At 37.0% G+C, this 23,310-nt stretch overlaps 1 long non-coding RNA gene across 2 annotated transcripts in view; it reads right to left on the bottom strand.

The window, feature by feature from the left end:
* LOC111932757 (uncharacterized) overlaps positions 1-23,310 on the bottom strand; it is a 249,403-nt gene that overhangs the window by 99,671 nt on the left and 126,422 nt on the right. The window contains exons 4-5 of one of the 2 annotated variants that reach the window (XR_015273838.1): positions 7,820-7,911; positions 2,754-2,814 (exon numbers count right to left, since the gene is read on the bottom strand). This is a non-coding gene — a long non-coding RNA (uncharacterized LOC111932757). The remainder of the gene's footprint in view (positions 1-2,753; positions 2,815-7,819; positions 7,912-23,310) is intronic. The other variant, XR_015273839.1, reaches the window with a different exon arrangement.

Here is a 23,310-nt window from a genome sequence, read left to right as displayed (position 1 = left end):
TCCCTTCCCCAGGGACAGCTTCCTCCCTCCTCGGCCTCACCAGCCCTTCCCTCCCTGTCCCTTCCCCAGGGACAGCTTCCTCCTCAGCCCTCATGGTGCAAACAACACGTAAGAAATTCAGGGGTGAGCCTGGAGCACACTTCGGGTTTTGATGAGAGTTTTCTAGCAGTTCTGCTTGAACACTACTGTGACAGCCATATGACCCTCTACTTCTGCAAATTTGTGGTGGAAAAGAGATCCAGCATCTTCTGTTTCGGCTAAAAATATCCTATAATATAATACGCATTGTACATATAATAAATATGTACAAAGTTATGCGTGGTGTCAAGCATTAGTACTTGGAAGAAAACAAAATCATAGACACTGAGATAAAAAACAGAAGTATACCGTAGCATTCATAACTTTTTGGTCTCCAAAACTGTTTCTCCCCCACTGTATAGAAATACTCTCTAGTTAATTTATTCAATTATCTTACCACTGTCCATATACCACCTATTTAATTTCTAATCTAACCAAATAACTGATAAAGTACAATACAGGGACAGAATATTTTTCAGTCAGCTTTTTACTATGTGGTATAAACACAAGCCATTTGTGCTGAGGATTTGAAAGAGGTACAATTGTGATTTATTTTTATGAAATCTGCAGTGCAATAATGTCAATGACATAGAATGTGGAAACTACTTATGTTAGTTCCTATATTTAGACAAGCTGTAGCCTACCAGGGGGTTGCCACAAGTACGATCTAAAATATTATTATAGTTTGCCCTGTTATCACTTTTTTAATTACAGATCTTCTGCCATTTAATACTGCTATGAGTAACTGAACACATACTAAAATTGTCCTCAGTTTAATTGTCAAAGAAAATAAAGACAGATGAAGGTCATAGTTTCCTAATGTTATATATAAATTTAAATTGTACAGTAAAGTAAGAATCTGCAAGAACTTCTACCCATCTCCTTGAGTAATTTGTCCTTTTACATTTCTTTTCCTGTTGTATAAAAAATGCATAAAGTTTCTTTCTACTATGAGTAGCAATAATTCTAGTGGTCCTTAGGGATCCCTGAGGCCAGTGGAAGGTGTAAAGTCCTTTTTCCCTTCCCACAGACTCTGGGGTACACCCTGTATGGATTCACACACAGGTGAAAGCTGTATTGGCAATATTACACTTGATTTTGCACCTCAAGCTCAGGCTGGGGTGCAGCCCTCTGGTACTTGGGCCAAGAGGAGGAATCTCCTATTCCTGTGACCCCCATTTATGAGTTTCCCATCCTGGAGTGGGGGAATCTGTAGTCCCCTACCCTGCTGTCCACATCCCAGCAGCAGGGAATCAGCTGCCCTCCACTTCAGCTTATTTTCCTTCTAAAGCTTATGCGAGATCCAAAAAAAATTACTCCAGATTTTAGCAATATGGCAAATATGAGCCCAAACAAAAGTGTGGTTCAGGAGAAAAAGACTAGTTACTTTAAATGGCCACTGAATTAAAAAAGAAAGAGGTTAAGAAAAATATGTCAAAGTAATAGTAATTTATAGCTCCTGAGTGTTTAAAATTGCAATAAATCATATATTTTGACAGAAGAAACCAGGACTACTGTAACATGGGTAAAATGTCTCAATTCATGAGATGGTTAACTTTTATTCACTCATTTTGTTGAATATTACTCATTCCACACAAGCTCACAATTTAAACTTATGTCATGCCACGAAACAAACCAACAAAACCCACAAACAAATTTAAAAAAAATTAACCCAAACCCAAATCACCAAATGAGACAATCCCCATCTGAGAGAAGCTTCACTTTTTTTGACCTGGTAAAGTAGAAATAGTAAGAATGAACTGAACTTGGAAAGCAAGAGAATTGACTTTATTTCTGATCTGTAGCTTTTCCAGGACCAAGAAAGGCAGAGGCAAAATACTCAGTGTTACAGATGACAAGTGACTGTGAAAAGGAATCTTTGGCATCTGAAATGATGGAAGTAGCTAAGGAAAATGGAAGCTGAGGTTGGGGAAGAACTTTGAGTAAGACAGTGCCTTTCCTTCAACACTAAAGTAAATGTTCTTCTGGAAAATGAGAAACAAGTATGTTAATTTGTCCTCTCAATGGCAGAAAATGTAATTTTGTGTAATTCATTGATCTCTGATAGATCCTTATCTGTATTCCATGGGGAGGATTCTGAATGCTTCACAGAAGATGATCTATTTACCTCCAGAATATTTTAGTGAGATAGGGCACTTAGAGAAGACAGAGGAACAAAATTACTGACACATGTGACACAAATCATCCCTGGTAAAACACAAACAGAAGCCCACAGCCTAGATGACATTACTGACTGCTGCAAAGCCATCCTTTCAAAGCCAATTATGCCACCAATCAAATACACCACAATGAGAAATAGCAGCTTTGGAGGTTACTCGCCTCTCTCTCTTCGTTTTTTTAATATACCAAACATCTCCTTACCATTCAGGACAGTTTGGGGAAAGGGTTGTGACTGCCAGGAAAAGGTACTTGCTCTGGTGAACAGCTGAAATTACAGTGCACATCTTCATACCAGGACAAGGATATACAGCTTTAGTAACACAATCCCAGGAATAAAACACCAAGTGGAAATAAATTCTTTCCAGCAGGCAGAAGCAGGCTGTAATCCTTGTCATGAAATTGGGAGTTAAGATGGATGTCTAAAATACTTTACAACATGGTCTGATCAACAGGTTTAGCCCAACATTGACAACAAACTGAATGGTCTCTCTTACCTCTCTGTAGGCCTCAGGGGCAGCTAGGAAGCTAATTGAAGAACATTTTGTCCTACCAGTCCTTAAAAATTAAAGAGAAAGATTTTTAAATGTGATTCCCACCTTCCTAATCTCTTACTTAAAAAAAAAAAGTCCAGCCAGTAGGAAAGCACTAAATCTATCTGAAAATACAGATTAAAAAAAACCAACAAATCACTGTCACAAAGGAAGTTTATAATGTAGTTAACATATAAATATACAAAGCAAGTCAAAAAGCTCAGACAACTGTGCATGCTGCCAACAGAAAATCTCAGCATACCATACATACATCTTCAGTATCTTCAGGACTCATATGACAAAGTCACTGTAGCCAAATGAAAAAGAACAAATGTATAATTCATGAGGAATAGCTTTTTAACACACCAGAGCTTTTGGCTGTCTAAAAATAGTTTTTTAGACAGCCAAAAGCTCTGCTGTGTTAAAGTGTTATAGTGAAACATAAAAAGCAGTATTATTGTCTCTACGACTACAATCATATTTTATTTTCCTAATATAGTCCTCAGTAAAACCTATGGTTTGGAGCTCATTCCTATCTTCTGTAGACCCTTCTTCTCCTGTTGATTTATGTGTCTTTACTGGAAGGCTTCAGAAAGGAATATGTTTACTAGCAACATTCCTTTGAGCCACAATTTGTTTTATTATCATGGCAAATATTTGACACACAAATTGTATGTCACAAAATGATCACAAATGCAGGAAAACATATCCCCCACAGTCAAATATTGCTCCTATGGTACACCCAGTACGTAAGATAAGGCAATGGTTGAAAACTAGTGCAGCATAGAGACTGTCCAGCCTGACCTTCAGCTGTCCTTTGGATACATTTTCAGACTTCCATCACCTTTTATTTTTTTCTCCATTCAGTGTAAACATCGGGTATATAAATGAATTGCAATGTTACTACAAGAAATAATAAATTTTTCAAGTTTGTGCAAGAATTAGAGGATATAAGTGCTAAATGACTAGACAAATCTGGACAACAGGAGCAAATACCAGAAAGGAAATACATATGCATACTCTGGTAAAATAAAAATGCAGTACTTGCAAGATCAATTATAGATGATCTCACTTTTTTTTAACATAGCTGGCAGGTAGCTTTGAAAATGAAAATAGATGTCATCTAGCTGAAAAGGAAGCACCTCTTAGAGAAGGTTAGACACAAGTACCCTGTTAAAGTTAAATGCTAGAGACTTACATCTTCATGTTAATACACATACTCCAAACCTGCTGCAGCCCAATGGACACACAGTAGCTCAACCCCAGAACTGTCAGGCTGTATTATTTTCAATACAGTAATTATTTCAGTGACCTACTTTTTCTGTGACCAGCTTCCCACTCTAGGCAAGAATCAAAGCATAAAGCAGGAAAGTTTTACTAATATTATCAAAGATTCCTTCTCTGGTTTAGGCTCTGCATTTGAGTCAACAGGAAAGAAATTTGATGTGGATATTCTTGGTGAAATTCTATTGCACACTAAAACACAGAGGTTACAGAGTCAGTGCTTTCCCCGATAAGAAATGTGTTTTTATGTTGATTCTTCTTCTATTTTTTTCCTGGGATGTGGAGCAGTGCACATACTTTTGCCATAACATAAGAAAAATTGTGTGACTTAATCCAGCTCATTACTTTCATTTTAAAATGTACCTTCAGTTGGAGAAGAAGGGCAAATAAAAGTAGTCTCAACATTTAAATGTCCTGCATTTATTAACATAGGTTTACATTTTACTGCTACCCTAGTTTCTTCCTCACTTCAGGGAAAAAAAAAAAAAAAAAGTCCATTATTGGTGCTATATAAGAGGCAGCTTGTCTCCCAATTGCACAGGACCTCTTGAACTAAAAATGTATTTGGGCAAAAGAAGGGATATGGTTGGGAAAGGCTCTGTCATAAAAGGGGTGAGATTCCATCCTGGCAGATCGGTTTCCTACCAGCAGCTGATGAGCATCATAGGAGCAGCTGGAATATTCAAACCTTCTTCACTTTTCAGGTTGTGAAAACTAAGGACCAAACTTTTGCATGTATCACCAATAGAAGTATTAGTTCATTATTTGTCTTTCTCTGTGGAAAGAAGAGCTTCCCAGCTGCCCAGAACCATTTCATTATCAAAACTGTCACTACTTTTAAACTTGCCAAGGGCTACTTCTCTGAGCACAATTGTCACTGACTCATCAAATCTGAAATGATGTCTCTGACCTTTGAATCAGTTGTCTTATTTCTCTTTTGACACCAATGACAACTAGAGGAAAAATGTAGATGAAACAGTCAGAAAATAACAGTGAAAGCAAGCTGACAATGCCAAATCCATCTAGGAAAGCATCAGCCTTCTTAAAGAGGCTAAATGCTCTGTGTGAAATAAAGATGCTCTCAGCAGTTGCTGCTTCTTTGGAATTCAGTTGTTAAGTTCTAAATATTTTGACTAAAAAATTAAAAAACAGAGGGGTACCTGCAGCCTTCTCCAGTGACTTTCAGTGCACAAAGGAGTGTCAAAGATCTTGCATAAGAGCCAGTTTTACATAAAGCTCAAATCTCTTATACACAGTGAGGCCAAGGAAGGAAATCTTGTGGAACACTGAGGAACAGCCAGTGCTTTTCATCTGTCTCCCACCACCATTGTATTCACTGCACCTACTTAATTGTAACTCTCAAAAATCTAACTGTGAGGATGCTTCCCCAGGCAAAATAATTTTATCTATCCATGTCCAATATATTTCCCCTTTTGGATCAGTTAAAATGCAACAAAAAATATTCAAGTTATATAACATAGTTCAATGTATAATTAACTTTGCACAAAGCCCTAAGTTTTAAACTTGAATTCTGATAAATGCTAAGCTGGTAAATCCCTGTTTGGGGTCATCCAGCCTGAAATGCTGTGCTGAACTTTAAACAGTCAAAATTCACCCCAGCTATTGATCTGTATGATGGATCTCCTTTAGGAATTATGGTCCCCTTTATGAATCCCTTTGAGCTCCCCCAGGCAAATGGAAGACTTGACTTTCACATATTTAATGGCTAACATTAAGCACGAAGTAAGGCAGCTCTTACATTTGCTCACAAATCACTTCTGAATAACTCTTCCTCCAGTGTCTGTCTTTCTGATCTTTGGTGTCCTTGCAGTGTTTCTAAGATGAGGACATCAACCTTTTTTTTTTTTTTTTTTCTGCTTTCACTGGCAGAGATTATCAGAACACAGTAGCAAACATTCAATAGAAAATAAAATACAAAACTCAGGGGACAGCGTTACCCCAAACTGTCAATTACAATAAAACATGTATGTAACAAATCTCAGCAAGACAAAACCATTCTAACATACTGGTAAAAATTGAGTGCTGGAAAAAAATGCACTTTGCTAATATGAAATGCATGAAAGAAAAAAGGGAGAAATGCCAAAGGAGGAAAGAAATTTTCCTACTTCTGCGAGTTCTTGAATAAATGACCCATTTCTAATTTGAAGCTGAATTCTCCCAAATAACTACTATCATTACATAGTTTTTACAAAAAAGTTTAAACTGCAGATTAATCTGATGTTAATGACTATTTTAGAGAGAGAAATTTCTCTTAAAATAAGCAGACATAGATATCTAGACATTGATGATTACTAAATGTCAAAAATTAATGCCAAGTTGTATTATTAACAATATATTAAGAAGACTGTAGCTGCATGATGATGCCTCATAATATGTAATTCATGTACAGAAATGAAGAATTTAGTACTGAATGAAAGATTTGTGCTCCAAGCTAAATTGGGTACCAGTGCATTCATACAATGTGGGATAAAATCCTAAAAGATAATTATTTGCTCCAAACAGAAATTTTTCTCACTCCATTTTCTAACTAGTCTCAAATTTGTCTTTTGTGGTTTTCTGTCTGTTCTTGATTTGGGAATTATTTTAATTTCTGTTCTTTGGTGGTTTAAGATTCTCACTCACCTGCTTTTACGCATTAAATTATATTTTGCATGATTTCTTGTGCTGCCCTTTCAGTAACGTAAATCTGTCTAGTTGCTTCTAACAGGAGCTTTAGGATAGGTTTTAATGGAAACAACAATCTAATTATAACTCACATTTTCAATGCAATAAATTATATCACAATAATATTTTCACCTTATACAGAATAAAGAAAGAGTGAGAGTGAGCATAGTTTCCCATTCAGTCTAACACAGTCTATAGTCAAAAAAAACCAAAACAATCACAAACCAAACTTGAAAATTTATTTAACTTGATTTCATTCTCCTCCATTTAAAAGTTGTCAATACTCAAAAAAATCATCCTGCATATGTATTTTCTCTAAATTTAATACTTGTGACTTGAGGAAATGTCCATCAGGCTATCAACCACTGTGAAACTGTAACATCTCATGTTACTGAACAAAGCAAAAAGCAGCCAGCACATGTTCTGTACTCTGAGGGGAAGGTACAGGTATTTGTGACGCATTACTGAATGGAGTTTATTCTTGCAGTACTTTAGATTTTTAAAATGCATTTTTCAAAATGTCATAGCATATAATATGTGATTTCTGTAAGCACCATTAATTCTTCCTTTTCCCCATTTCTGACTTGTCTGACTGTTAGGCTTTAAGTACTGAGAGGTCTCAGTTTGTCTGTCCAGTCACAAGAAACCCACGTCCAAAGAAATAACCAGAGACCACATCTCAAAAAAAAAGAAAAGCTGAAGGTTTCGAGATTACCTTATACTCACTCAATATGTTTCATCCAAGGTGAAACTGTGTTACTACATAGGCAAGCCGAGATTTTCAAATCTGTTTTAAGGATGTGTACACCACAATGAGGCATTCAAAGCTCCCAAACATTAAAAATGTTATTCACTCAAGGAACAACTGGGACAAACATTGGTTGCCAGAGATAGTTAGCACTGCATTACAGTTCTTAAGGTCAGTGGCATTTTGCTTTCCAGGTGCGAAAAGAAAAATTCCTATAGGAACACTCTGTTTGTTCAAAACATCCAGATAATTCCAATTAAAAAAATTCAGTTTTAAGTTACTGAATTATTCAAAAGAAATAGCATCTACTTACCATATCACTTTGTTGGGATAGGAATCACACATTTCAGATTCAAATATTTTTGGTAAAACAGGTTTCCAAATATGTAAATACATTCAGAGATTCTGTGGAGACAGTAGAGAGGCAACATCAGTGTTTGTGCAGGGTCTGTTGTTTAGGAGTGCTACAGAATACAGTATTCCAGTATTATTATATATTAGCTCTATGACAATTTTGAAAATCTCTTTTTATAAAAAAATTTGAATTTTTGGTATAGTTTTTTTTTTTTTATTTCATGTAGAGTCAATCTGTCTCTTTTAGGAACACCATGTCCTGGAAAAAAGCCTTTTTTTTTTTTTTTTTAAAACAAGATAACAATAATTTTCTATTCAGCTACAATAATCACTTTCCAGCTAGCATGTTCATCAAAGAATGAGCAATTCACTAGGGTAACATATGCAGGAGCTTGCTTGTATATATTCATATTGTCTTCTGCCTGAAAAGAGTTAAATAGAGCATATAAATGATGAATACAGAGCGTCTTGGGATACAAAACAACTAAAATGGGTTAATTAGTGAAAAAAAATGCATCAGACTATAAGGCTCAACTGTAAATGTTACGGTTTTTTAGACCTATTATATCTTCTGATAGTATTTGGGATTACGGATAATATATATAAAAATATGTTAATTTCTAAATGGAATTGAGTGGAACATATGAAATAGTAAGAAATATTCATTGTTTGAATAATAGTTCAGATGCATTCACATTAAACATACATTAGTGAATACGTTTCTTTGACATGCTCATATATAAGCATAATACGTAAGTGACCTAGAAAATACAGACATTGTATAATCAATGACAAAAATATTAAGACATATAAGCCCTGAGATCTTTGATCAAATATATTCTTTGGCAAACAAACAAAACATGTTATCCTGACAAATAACATTCTTTGGAGCAGTGGCAGGGTGCCTTCCAGCAGCAGCGCCCTCCGGAGCGCTCTGCGGCGGCCGGGCAGGCAGCGCTGGCTGCGGGAACGCAGCCCTCAACTCCAGTGCCCCTGTGCAGGGCAGGACTCGAGCTGCTCAGGCTGCTGCTTGCTGCCAGCTTTCTGAGTGAAGACTGTCTCTCCCTTTGTGCTTTGTCATGTTACAGTGAGCTGACCTGGCTGCTGTCATTTTGACAAAGAAATACAGTCTCAGGTTGGTAAAAAGATGAGTTTTATCATGATGAGAGAAGAAATTATGTCCTCTCTATTCAAGTGCCAGCAAGGTGTTTTAGGATTTTAAGGACTTTTTTCTCTACCTAATAGAGTCTTGCACAGTGCTGTTGCAAATTTTGCTTATACTGTTCTTTCTGGCAAATCAGTGAGATTTGCAAGGTGGCTGAAGGGAATACTAACACGCCATTGGTATTTAACTGAAAATGCTCTGAGTTTTCTCCTGTGATTCCCTGCTTGGTTTGCTGTGTTTGTGTCTGTAGGCTTCTAAGAGAAAGACACCAGAATAGAAGGGATACATCTTCTCCAAGGTCTGTAGTTGAAGTGACTCCTGAGAGCCTGAAATATGCTAATTCAAGATAATAATAGTCCTTTCTTTAAAACAATCTTCTGAGAAAATTTACATTCATAATACTGTTTCATGAACTCTTTGAAAACCATCATGACACAGAGGTGTGGCTCCCTGTGACGTGTCATTACCCTGTTAAATTTATCTGTACAATGTACTCATACAGAACCCTAAATAGGAGAGTGCAATGATGACAGAAAAAACATCAACTTGTGACGGAGCAGTAAAGTTTGCTCCAATTAAAATAAATGAATTAGTGAGGCATTTAAGAAATACTTGTGGCTTTTAACATCCACATTAAAGTGAAACTGTAAAGTCTTTTTTTTAAGTTATGCATTTTTTAAGTAAAAATGACATAATTCCAAACGTGTAGACAAAGTCTTTTCATATATGAACGTTCTCAATTTGGGTTAGGCAATTGACACTTTAAATATGGGTTGGAAGAGGATATACATCAGAGTATGCAGATAAAAATGTTAAAATACATGTTTTATTTTGACAAGTAAAAGCTCTGTCAGAAGGTCTTTGATTCACAAAGCTGGAATACATTCATAGTTTTGAAATATGATCCTTTATCATATTCACTTCTTAGACAAGTTAATGTCTTAAATACAAACAAATGCACATCAGGCAGAATCCGAGCCTGACTTGCTTGAGGGGCTGGAAGAATAATAATAAAAAAAACTATTATTAAGTAAATTTAGCATGAAAGGGAATAATTTTTTTCAATCTTTTCTTATTTGTCTGAAAAATAGATTCTACCATTATAGTGTGTAATATATGAGGTATCTATTAATAACCACATTCAAATTAACAAGTTTTTCATTCTAAGGTGTTGCCTACATATTTCCTATTGTCCAAATATAACTGAACAGTGGTATTCCAAACAAATAAATTTCAGTAAAATGCAAATAAATGTCTGACAAAGAAAATAATTTGGTTTATACTAAAATATTTCCATTGGAGAAACCAGATTGTAGCTGATGCTCAATAAGAGGCTTTATAAAAAACCACTAAATCTCTGCATCTTCTAGAAATGCCACCTTTTCAGCACTCACAGTATTTCAAACCCTTTATAAATGCTGGAGTTGCAGACTAATTTTTTTTTATTTTTTTTTACTCCTTATTTTCAGACATTTTTGATATATCAAAAATGGCTGAAAATGTATATCATTTTGATATACATCATTTTGATATACATTTGATAGATTAAATATAGCATTGAGGCTGGACATTAGGAAGAAGGTTTTCATGGAAAGGGTGACTGGGCATTGGAAAAGGGTACCAGGGAGGTGGTGGAGTCACTGTCCCTGCAGATGTTTAAGGGAAGCCTTAGGATGTGGCACTCAGCACCATGGTTTCGTTGACAATGTAGTGTGGGGTCACAGGTTGGGCTCCATTATCTAAAAGGTCTTTCCCAACCTAGCTGATTCTGTCATCTATAAGGATGTATAAAATGCATAGAAACTAGGAATGTAGCAGGAGTCTGACTTTTTTTCTCCTTCTCTGTGAGTAAACACCTTTCATTTCAAATGACTGAGTATCTGCCGCCCCCAAACATGGCCTGCAGTTCCTTTTTACACCCCAAGACACTTTATGTGGAGTACCAATGGTGTGAGCTTTGTACCATCAGCACTGGCTAGGAGCCCTTCAGGGCCTTTACATTTAAATTGTTGTATTCATTCTTGGTGCCTCTGGATGCAATTTGCCATATTCACTAAAGGGTAACAAAATCACATAAAAAGTACTTAAAAGTTTCTTGCAAAATGGGGCAGATATGTTTATAACAGGATATCAAAGTTACAAATTGGATGAACGAAACACTGAAACCGGGGGTGAAGCTGCAAAGTTCCTGTGGCTCTGATGTAGGAACAAGATGCAGCAGTACAGTATTTTGTGATGACAGTGTGTAATAAAAATGGATACAACACAGCAGAAATCTATCCATGGAATTTGCATTCCCCAAGCACAGACAAAGTCACCAGATACCACAGTACCTGTGGTACTGTCAACATCATCTTGCTAAATACCAACATTCTCACTTACCCATGACAATCTTTGAACCAAACACAGATAAGTAATCTGCCAGAGAATCCACCCATGTAAAATTTCCAGTAGAGTTTTCTGTATGAAACTTTGAAAAAATAATTATTAAATAGATTAAATTATTTTTATTAATTATTAAACTAATAATTTAATCTGTCAAAAATATTTTTGTTGCCAAGCTTTAACATGACCTGTCTTGAGGCAAGATATGTTTCATTACAGTATAAGCAAACATGCACCCAAACTGCCAACACAAACTGGTGAAAGCTATCCCTCCTTCTGTGCTGTGTCCTTGTGTAGTCAGTTGTGGCCTGAAATAAAGTACCAATATTCCTCAAAAACAGAGCAATGAAAAGGCTTTCTCATCTCTCATTTTGAAGGAGAAGGTAAGTTTGATCTCTCTTTAAATCAAAATTAAAGCCTTTTAAGAGCAAATGTATTTTAAAACCACAAACAGAATAGAAAGGCTGTGCATAGCCCCAGTAGCAATATCTCCTTTTTCTCTGTTTTCTACTGCAATATTTTATATGGACTAGAGCTTCCATGAAGCTTATATAAAGACTTCATTAATCTGATAAAAACATCAGCAGGTGTAGGAATGAAATCAGACAAAACACGAGGTGGTGTGCAGAGAGGTTCCTGAGGGTTTATCTCCAGTGGCAGGGAGACAGAAGGCATGTGGGCTCAGGTTGGCTCAAGCCCTTGTTGACGTGCCAGAGTGGCTGGGGCCAGTTGCCAGAGGGGGTGTTTTAGGGAGGGCTGATATCCTCAGGGTGGTTGCTTGACTGGAAACATCAGTTATCACCTTGATACCACTGCCTTATAGAAGTCAAAATAGGCAGCCAGAGCAGGAGGAGGATCTGAAGTGTGAATATATAGAAGCTTCTCTGCTGGTAGATGGGATGGTGACAGGTTATTTCTGCAGCCTCTGGAGGAAGGAAAATTCCTGTGTGCTTTCAGGAGGATATTTGGATGAAGAGTCCTATTAAGACCTTGAAGCTAAATCCTGTGCTGCAGTGGTTCTTCAGTGTTATTTCTCAGGTAATTCCCATACTAAATACAGAGTAACAACAGAATAAGTTGAAAATTTCCCAGAGTTATCTTGGTCAATGAGCAGTTTGGATCACTGTGCAGTTGCACAGGAGCCGAGATGTGCCCTGGTGTACATTAGAGCTCCTCCCTGCACTGCAGCACATCCAAACACTGGCAGTAGTATTGCCAGTGTATCTCTCACTAGATGGTCAGGTAAACTCAGAAAGAGCTCCTGTCTTTTTGAATCAGTGTTTTAGCGTTTTTCTGTCTAACACTCCGCACAGTCATCATCTCTGTCTCTTAGGGTATGCTTCTTCACTTTCTTGGTCCAGCAGAACTAGCTTAAGTTATTAACCTGATCCTCATCTAGCAGTTCTGTTCAAACTGAAACAGCTCCCTGCCTTCCTCCTTTGGTGACCGAGCCTATGAAGAGGCCACTGAGAATGCCAAAGAACAGGATAGCCCTCTGCCAAAGCTCTTGGTCTTCATATAGGCATAACAAGAAATTTTTGTATCTCAGAGAGGCCCCAGATATCACCAGAAACAGACCCATTCACACAGGAACTGCTTCTTTAAGAGACAACTAAGTCCTTCTGGAATGGATTAAAACTATCGCAGAATAAAAGACCTAAATAGGACCTAAAGTACAATAGCTTTATCTTATTCTTGGCTAGAGACTGCCTTCAAGTGTCTGTTCTTACATTTACCATTCTAAATGGAGGAACAAAACATAGCAGCCTACATAAACTGTCAACTAGTAACTCTGCAATTAAAAATATGACCAGGAATAACCCTGCATTATAAAAATAACTGTGAAGTTTGCCTTATTGAAATCAAATGTCTTTGCCACAACCACAAAGAAAGAGCCTGCATTTTCACAGTAAAACGTCTGCTCCATTAAGAAAATAGTTTCCATATTAAATACTATTGACTTGCTGCAAACAAGTTTCACTAGGTTTCTTCCTAAAAGAAAATGTAAGAATCAATTAAATGTTAAAAAAAAAATAAAAGAAACAAATAGGAAGCCATGATGAAATATTACCAGCTACACACTCTGGAGTTTAGACTGTTCTTGTAGATAATTAATATGGTCACATTATTTAAATGAAACATCATGCATCCTGCCCCATGTCATTCCTTAACCAGTCAACTCATATGAACTATGCTTACAAAATAGAAAATGATTGAGAATCATGGATTTTGTAGTGAGATGAAAATTGACAGATGCCTTTTTGAAGAATAGAATATAGGACTGTGGAATTTGCAATGGTCACATAAACTAAAAGGATGGCCATATGATGTGTTTACATTGCACAGGAGTATTATTAAACATACTTAGATAAATGCCCGTGTTCTCACTTTTTATGCTTTGTCAGATTGAATATAAACTGTAATTCAAATAAAAGATGTAAAACCTTGCAACCACTATGTCAAATAGCCTTCTAAGCAGCTGAGTTATTCCATCATTTCTCAGATTAAACTTTCCCGTTAGTGGTCGTGCAACCTGACAAATTAGGGGGGCAAGGTAGGTAAAACAGTTCAGCTTAGTCTAAATGTAGTGTTAATCAGGGTTAAAGAAATATAAAATCCCAGGATTAATTCCACTAATTATCATGTCTGAAGAAAGAACCCTGTTGTTTATTTATTTCATAACGCTTGCTACTAATTACAGTAGGTTTTCTTCATTTATATATCAGAAATATGGACCCTTGTCTAGGTAAACAGCTACCTCAATAGAAACATGCTGCCAACATATATCCAGTGTCACTGAATCACAGAACGGGCCAGGCTGGGAGGGAGCACAGTAAATTGTCCAGTCCCACCTCCTGCTCAAGCAGGGTCATTCCAGAGCACACAGCACAGGATTGCAGCCAGACAGTTCTGGAATCTCTCCAGTGAGGGAGACCCCACACCCTCTCCGAGCAATATCTGTTCCTTTACGTGGTCACCTGCACAGTAAAGTTCTTCCTCGTGTTCAGTTGGAACTTCCTGTGCATCGGTTCCTGCCATTGCCTCCTGTCCCACTGCCCTGGCACCACTGAGCAGAGCCTGGCCCGTGCTCTGAGCCCTCCCTGCAGACACTGACAGACCCCAACAAGGTCCCCTCTCAGTTATCTCTTCTCAAGGCTAAGCATCTCCCTCAGCCTTCCCTCATAACAGAGATACTCCAGTCCCCTCATCACCCTCTGCTGGACCCCCTTCAGGAGCTGTGTCTCATGCTGAGGAGCCCAGAACAGGGAATAGCACTCCAGATGTGCCTCTCCAGGGCTGAGAACAGGCACTGTGGGATGTCAATGCTCTTCCCAATACACCCCAGGATCCCATAGGCCTCCTTGGCCACAAGGACACACTGCTGGCTCATGGACATCTTGTTTACCCACCAGGACCCCCAGGTCCTTCTCTGTGAATCTGATTTCCAGCAGGTTGATGGAGTAGTATGACTTTAACCTGCCTGCTCAGGAAGAGGACTAAAGAGGCATCTTCTCTACTTCTCCTCACATGCATTGGGCATGTAACTCCATTTCATAGTGGTGGGATCTGTGCATACTCTTCCAAGTGAGACAATGTGTATCTGCCTTTGATATTCCAGACAATACAGCCTGCTTACTAAATACTGTTTAATGATAAAGCATCTTTCAGAAAGCTCTATTATGTTCACCCTGTGAAGACACTTTTGAATAAATGCAAATACAATAAATGCAATGATCACATTTTAACTTTACAAGAGAAGGACTTGCTGTTTGCTACTAAATTTACTACAGATAAACAGTGGTCTATTTTCTTTCTCTCTTTAGAAAATTTTTTGATTGTCTAGACATGCTAAGAATTTCCCTAAGTACCACCTTCTGTAACTGTGAACGAACTACTCCCACAAGAAATAACCTCTGGAAATATGTTTAACATTTCATCGCTACCTGACCGATGAAAAGCCAGAAAACTCTGTGTTGACCTGAAATAGTTCAGTACAGATGTGAGAGTCAGAGAGAGGATGCAAAGAAGAAAAGCAGAATTTAGAAGAAAGGAACATGCTTTGGGTTTACCTAGAAGCGACAAACCAGAGAATGAAATCCTGTTGACCTGAAATTTTACTATGCTTGGAGAGCACCACTTTTGGAGAAGGGAGGCCCTAGATTTGCTTGTAACAAACACTAATAGTAGGAATCAAGGACAGTTAAACACACTTGGCAAATTTTAAAGGATGCAAGTATGTCCTGAGGGTTTCCAATTTGGCCTAATAATTTTTTAATAAACTGTAGAGAACTTTTTATCTGTGCACTGTGTTCAGTGATGTCACATCAAAGGAAAGAATGGATCATTTACATCCATTTGGAAGTCACCATATGCCCGGGAAAAAGGTCCTACAGCACTGCTTTAACACTATCTCCCTAACCCCTGTCATTAAGATGAAACTTGTACATCTAAAATATGAAGCTCCAGAAAATTCACAGGCTGCCTGTGCTCTCCTTTCTTCATCTCTGTTCAAAGCCTGCAGCATCTAGAAGCCCTCACATGCTTCTCCAAAACAATCTGCATGGCTTTTGCTCCCAAGCATCTGCCCAGCCATTTCAGCACTGGGATATGGCAGGGTCTTTACATGAAAGCAATGAAATGCAACTTTGATAAGATGACTGATAACCTTTGTACTGGACTCACCAAGAGGTCACAAATCTTACAAATCTTCTTGAGTCCGCATGCAACTCCTAGGGGAGAAGAATTAAAGTTTTGGTAGAAATCTTTATTAGGAAGAAGTTTAAATTAAACTAGTTCATAGAAAGCTTTTTTTAAACCAAAACTGATACTTCAGATAAAGACCTGAAGCTTTTAATTCCATTACTTGTGAAGGTTACATTCAAAGTTTCAAAGACAGTGTTTAGAGAGACAGATTGTGGAAGTGATAGCTCTGAGTCATTAATTTTGTCCATTCACCAGAGGGAAGAATTAGCTTCAAATCCACTTGACCCACTGAAATAGTGATACTAAAACTAAAGAAACTTGGAGATTATGCTGCTCACAAAATCTGCATGAATTTTTGTTGCTATCATTTTGTAATGTACTGAAAAGGTTTGGAGACATTCCAACATAATTTTCATTTTCCAAGTCAATTCTGGAATAAAATTGAAGAAATATAATGCTCAGCACTTGAGGACTAATATCAAATAGATCACTCTGGGGACAACAGAGAAAAGATGATGTTTGAAATGATTAAATGTTTGTTGGTGCAAAAGTAACTTCAGCACACTCTCTAAAGAGACATGCACAGAATGTAGGCATTGCAAGCCACAATTGTCTTTTCTAGGACTAAGTGGGAAGGGAAACGAAACATTCCTGATGCATCTCTCAAAATCCTCTAATTGCAGACACTGCTGGATCACTGACACCAGTACAAAGTGGAGACATAATTCTATGTGAACATAGCTGTATCCTCAGAATCCAAAACACATCTCATTAAAAACAAACAAACAAAACAAAAACACCTCAAACCAAAAAAACAACACAAAATAAATAAAACTAAAAGTGTTATCCTTACTACAAGCTTATCATTCTTTGCCTGGAATCCCCTCTATATTTACAGTCATGAGTTTAGGAGTCCATTTTTCTATTCAGGTTCCTTGGTGGTTTTCATACGCAAATTATTAATAAACATTGGTCTTTGTTAGCCTGTGACTGGTAGATTAGATGTAATTTAAGTTTCACAGTCTATTTCATATCTCTTCTAGTTATACTTCTTTACAGCCCATAATATTTTGTTAGGTAATACTCTTTCATGAGCTACAGCAAGGGTTGGAGACTTCCAGTGACAGAGAATATTTCATATATCTGTAAGTAAAATCATCCAAGGCTTCATAATAAAAGTGAGGTAGGGTCAATTTCTGATGTAGGAACACATATCAGAAAATAGGAATTTAAAGAATCAAAAGCTAAAATTTATATTTAGATATAAAATAAGCATTTGTGTAACTTTAAAAAAGTAAATAGTTATTATGCTAAAGCTGATTAAAATAAAATAAACCAAAATAAATCTTGATAACTATTACTATAATCAACTGTGACTTCCCTGAGATTCTCTTTTTGAATACAAAAATATAAATTAAAGGTTTTGAGAATTAAGAATAAACTATGGCCAGAAGTATTTTTTAAATATTTCAAGACATTTTAGAAAATGGTATGACATTTCCCCTAAATGCCAAATAAAATCAAGTATGACTACGTATATCCATAAAGTAAGGCACGTAGTCTTAAAATCCAACTATAATTAAAAAATGAGCTCCTCTAAAATAGCAACAATTTAAACTGTGAGCTTATTTGTCACTGAACACAGGAGAAAAAATAAATCTCCAGCCATGCCAGCAGTGTTAAATTTTCACAATTTGGAAATGCAGTCATCAGCTTTGCTGAAAAACAGCCACCAAATCAGGCTCTACAGAATGGTGCCTTTGTTGCACTTGGTATGCACTGACAAAAGATTAATTCTTTGCATTGTTAGAAGGACTGACTGCTTCAGAACAAACCACCACTATTCAAACTTGTCAGAACAAGCTTGAAGAAAACTAGATAAGAGCACTTGAGGGATCTGTATGCAGAGACAGTTGAACTGGAAGTGAAGTTACATACACGAATTAACTGTTGTGTGGTGCAGCTTTAATTACCACAAACAATTCCTCTGCCTTTTTTGTAGCAATGATATTTCATTTTCCAAAGTTCTTGTTTCATGTATGTTTCAAGACACACAGGTTGCATGCTTTTGGTCTTCAACAAAAACTATGCTGCTATCATGTGGTGATAGGTACTTCACATGGAAATATGAATTTCCAGGTTTGTTCAGATTCAGTTTAATTTTAAATGCAGTAATTGATGATTTTCAATAACTGTGCCACACCATAATCCTGTACAACACGTGACATTCAGGAATGGCTACAGATGGAGCTTTCCCATAGAAAAAAATTGATGATTATGAACTGCACCTGTTTCTACCAGCCAGACTATCTTGCACCGTAACTCTTACATTGTGCTAATAATTATCAGATTAGTATTTAACTGTTCTGACCCAACAGCTGGTATAAACTGGGGCACACACGTCCCTTGAGATGTGATTCTGCATCAGCCTATGCACATGTGTCACCACAGGCATACCCTCAGTCACAATGGGCTGTCAGACAAGCTCTGAGCATAGAGAGGAAGGTAAGTTCATACGATGAGGAGCCACCTTTGTACTGCTGAAGCTCTGGCTGAAGAAGCTTTCAGGAAAAGTTTCTTCTCAAAGAAGGGGCTAAGGGTGGAGATGGTTATTCAAGTGACACAGAAAGAAGAAAAACAGGGGAACTGCATTCATGTTGATGCTCTGAATCTAGATTAGAAATTAAGATTTAGACATAAAGCATAATGACATTCACACAGCTAAAAGTACTATGCCAGAGAAGCCCAAGTGAAAATGAACATACAAGATGAGATGAATGAAAATGGTCTTTTTAGGAACAACTTTTGCAATAAGAGAGCTAAAAAAAATCCAAAATCATAGATACTACTACTAAATAAACATGCTTCTTGTGGCATTGTCTGGAGTTTATTTACATCAGTAAAAATAATGGCTGTCTTGTCCTGTACATTTTTTGGTGTCAAATCATTATAAGTTTTTACTCTTCACCAAGTAGTAGATTAACTAGTTATATATCACACATATATACTTAACCCTGGTTCATATTGATTTGAGTAATACATACATTTTTCTACTATCTGGGTATTAACCCATCAGTTTGGTCCAATAATAGCTTTCAAAATACTTCAGTGCATCAGCACTTCCATAAAATTGGCACTACATGCTTATTTTCACACTTGGAAAAAAACTAGAAATGTCATTTGACCATCTGAAATGTTATGTCAGTAAACTTCTGTAAATAAATGAATAATGCTGTATTATGGCCAAATGGGAAGAGTCCTTTTCACAGAAGGATGACATAATTAAATCTGCTACAAAGTACATTCTGTGTTGGATGCTTCTATCCCAGCCTTAGGAGACAACATCAGACCCTTTCAGAAAGGATTGTTGGGTTTCTTAAGTTCTTGATGAACCCTGATCTTAGCTATGAAAGGGTAACTAACTTCCTTGTACAGTGTTTCTTAGTATGTCTTACATGCAGATTGCTGGCAAATACAGCGACAACAGCATGATTAGGTGACTGTATTGATTTTACCATTATAGCTATTTAAACAGCACTGTTAAATGAATGATTATATTTTTAAGGGTAAATAATACTATTCAAGTGTTCAAAATTCTAGATTCATATGTGAAGTGTGCTTTACAAAGATCGAAATGCAATAATACAAATTGAAGCAGAGGTAGGAACACTAATTTTTCAAGGCAAATCTGTGTCCAAATTTAATACTAATGGGATTAATTTTTTGTTCCACTCTTATGTTTCATACCAATTTCCTCTTGTGATTGTAATTTGTTTTTATTTTGGGATTATAGTAACTGACAGCTTATTCATGAATTAGGTCCTACATACTGTTTGCGACAGCTGTAGACTTGAATCATCCCCTGTGTGAACAAAACACAAATTTCATAGACGTGCATCAAACTGTGTTCAACCAAAATGTGAGATGACTGTTAAAACCACAGCCCCCAAGCCTTCAGCAAATGTAAAGCCTGTCATGTGAAATTCAATGTGGATCTTAATGTGTGGTGTTCTATCGAGCTACTGTACTTGATTCAGAACTAAATTTAGGTGTTAGAGAATAAAATTATAATCACAAGGCCTTAAGGGGGAAAGAAAAAACACAAGAATAAAGCAATTTATTAGCATAGTGGTACTGAAGAGTGTTGCCATATAAAGATAAGTATTTTTTGTTGTTCTTGTAAAAGTCTGTGACCAAATTTATTTCTGATATTGTTTAACTGATCTTGTTTTTGCTGTTCCTACTGTCTAAACTGACATTGCTAGCATCTACAACCTTTGGAAAAAATGGTATCTTGGTTCACATATGAAATGAATTGACCTAGAGAAGAAAGAAAAAAAAAGTACATAATTTTAGTAATGGTGGACAAAAAATCTCAGCAGTCAGGAAGTGTACTGTAAAGCAGATTGGAAAAGTGCGCATGCACAAGAAACCCAAGTCAATTTTCTGAAAAAGCTTGAGGGCTTCCAGAATATCACTTGAACCTGAGATACAGTATACAAACTTAGGATGTGGTATAAACTTCCATTGTTTTGTGGCTGTATTAAAGCTCACAAAAGCTTTGTAAAAGTTTACTGAGGCCCTTTCAGCACTTTTGTATCAAAGCTTCTGCATTCCTCCCAATGAAGGAGAAGTTAAATACTTTAATACCACCCCCACCAAGCAGATAGACATTTTCTCTCAATGAACCATTGCTGTTAGGTGCTGCAGAGAACTATTTGCTGCTTAGTTTTCCAATATGATCAGCTTTCACAACTCTGATTAATTTACTCAGAGCTGCTATAATCTAAGATCTGGATGCACTGCAACCACCTCAAAGATTGTGGGGAAAAAGCAGTTCAAAACCTGACAAAAAATTTAGTGTACTTCAGTTTTTCTGGTGTTTGCAATAAATTTTTAGAGCTGAAAACCTGCACTATCATTTACATTGCACTCACAGCTACCAAATATACTAATAATTCTATAAAGTTATTTTCAGCCCAGCAAGGTGAAGAGATGTGGGGATACCTGGCAGCATAGCAAAGGGACCAGGGACTAAGAAGCAGGAAAATCGAAAGAAAACAAAACATAAGGGCAGAAGGAGTTTAATGATGCAGGATGTAAATCCATTTGATTTACAGGCACTCTAGTGTTTGTAGAAAAGCTTGTTTGGGTAAGCCACATACTGGATGGCACAGCTTCTGATGAGGCAATTCTTTAAAATGCCCTGAGCCACACTGGATTGATGCTAGTTACAGCTGTGCTCCAGAGTTATTTCCATCGAAGCTCAAGAATCACTATCATTAGAACTGGAAAGCAGTCACAGACTATTAAACATTAACCAGCTCCAGTTGTACAAGCCCAATCCCTCTCAAATCGTAGCATTTGAGTCATTTATTTTGTTACTTTATTTCTAGAGTAGATGGAGCTGAAATCCAAGGAGGGAGCTTCTCACGCTGGGAAAAGTCCGGATTCAGGGCTGACCTTCTGGGGTCCTGGCCTTACATAATTTGTGAACTAGTGTGGAGAGGACATAATATTACTGAAGACAAGTGTTGCTAAAGGACACAAAATGATTCACACAAACACTTCTCAGTGTTAGAACAGTTACCACCTTCCCAAGCACACTGGTCATGCTAAATGTCCATCAAAAGACATTTCTTAGAAGGAATGTGATAAACAACTTATGTTTATAGAACTTTCATGGGAAAGTAACTAAAACTATGAAAACATTATCAGAAGGTTTTAGTTTTCAGGGCGACAAACAAGGATCACAGTACTAGTGATCTTTTTCTGCAGCACTGAAAAGGTAATTCTTTAAGATAGTGATAAAAACATTCCTGTCTGAAAGTAACCCACTGAGTTATACAGCAATTCATACAGGAGGCAAGAAGATTAAGGCCTGGACTCTGCCACACTAAAAGCCAGGCCTGAATGGACTGGAGTAACAGAACAGCTGATTTATCCAGCAGCTCATCACCCTCTGTCAGACAGTGCACAAGGAATGTTTCCTCTGCACCTGTCCCAAGGAACAATACTAATTTCTGATTCAAAGTTTTCAGGCTGCCAAAAGACATTCACTGTCTGAGTGTACACACAGAAACTCCCATCTCTATCTCTGCTTAGTAATACACCAGTGTGGGGTTTATATAAGGTTGGGATTAAGAGAGCTGGATAAAACAGCAACACATCCATCAGAAACTGAAATTAAGCCTCTTTGAACGTCTTAAGCAGAAAGGAAGTGGGTCACTCAATTATCTATGCTTAAAATTAAGCATTTAACTTATTTCAGCTTATACCAAATTCTTTAAATCATTTATGGGAATTGACCGATCATTCAAGTTAAATATCTGAAGTAATGAGAACCGGGCATCTAGAGACAGACACATATCAAACCCGCACTGCTTAATAAACAGGGTTTTATTTAACAATAAAAGAGGCATCAAACTTTTTAAGGGTAAGTTCAAATTACCAGTGTTTTGGTGAGAAAGACACAAGAATTAGTAGGCTGTTGATTTCTCAGGCCTGTGCAGAGAGCCTGGCTGTGTTGCTCTGTCACAGTCTTGTTACCACATGCCAGGGTAATAACAGCGAAATAGGAGTGCAAAGTGTTAGGTGTAAAAAGGTGCTTGGGTTTAGTCTTAATGCTACAAAAGTGTTGTTAAATAAAGACCTAATATATGACCTTATCTGTTTTCTTAAAGTTCAGAGCAGCTTAGAAAGACCAAAGCCATGCTAAGACGTACTAGTTTCAATGAAGTATCAATTAAAACAAGCCATTATTAACAAGTTAACATATGCATGATTAACAATCACCTTAAAAACTGATTTGGTCAAGCATTATTTATTCCAAAACAGGCCTCTCTCAAAAATATTCACAAAGCAAAATATTTAATACTTAAATATCTCAAATTTGAAGTTAACATTTATTTTTAGCTTTTTATTACATGGGTATTTTGGGAAGTGTTTAATGAGGAGACTATCCTAATGATACAAGTGTTCTTGAATTCTGTTTTTGTTTCATTCAACCATAACAGAAGCCAGATGCTGGTGTTAGATGTGGATTGACTTTGATGTTCAGCAAACATAGAAAATCCCTTTTCTACGTCTCTTTCTAGTCCCATAGTTCATGGCCACAGTGGCCAAAATCCAGAAAGCCTCATATGTCTGACCTAACTGCTTGGTGGGGAGGGGTATGGAGCAAGAGGAACCTCTCT

This window comes from Cyanistes caeruleus, chromosome 9 (genome assembly GCF_971803275.1).
Source record: "Cyanistes caeruleus chromosome 9, bCyaCae1.hap1.1, whole genome shotgun sequence".
NCBI classification, from domain to species: Eukaryota; Metazoa; Chordata; class Aves; order Passeriformes; family Paridae; genus Cyanistes; species Cyanistes caeruleus.
Note: the sequence above shows the minus strand (reverse complement) of the source record. Positions and strands in the feature narration are given on the sequence as shown.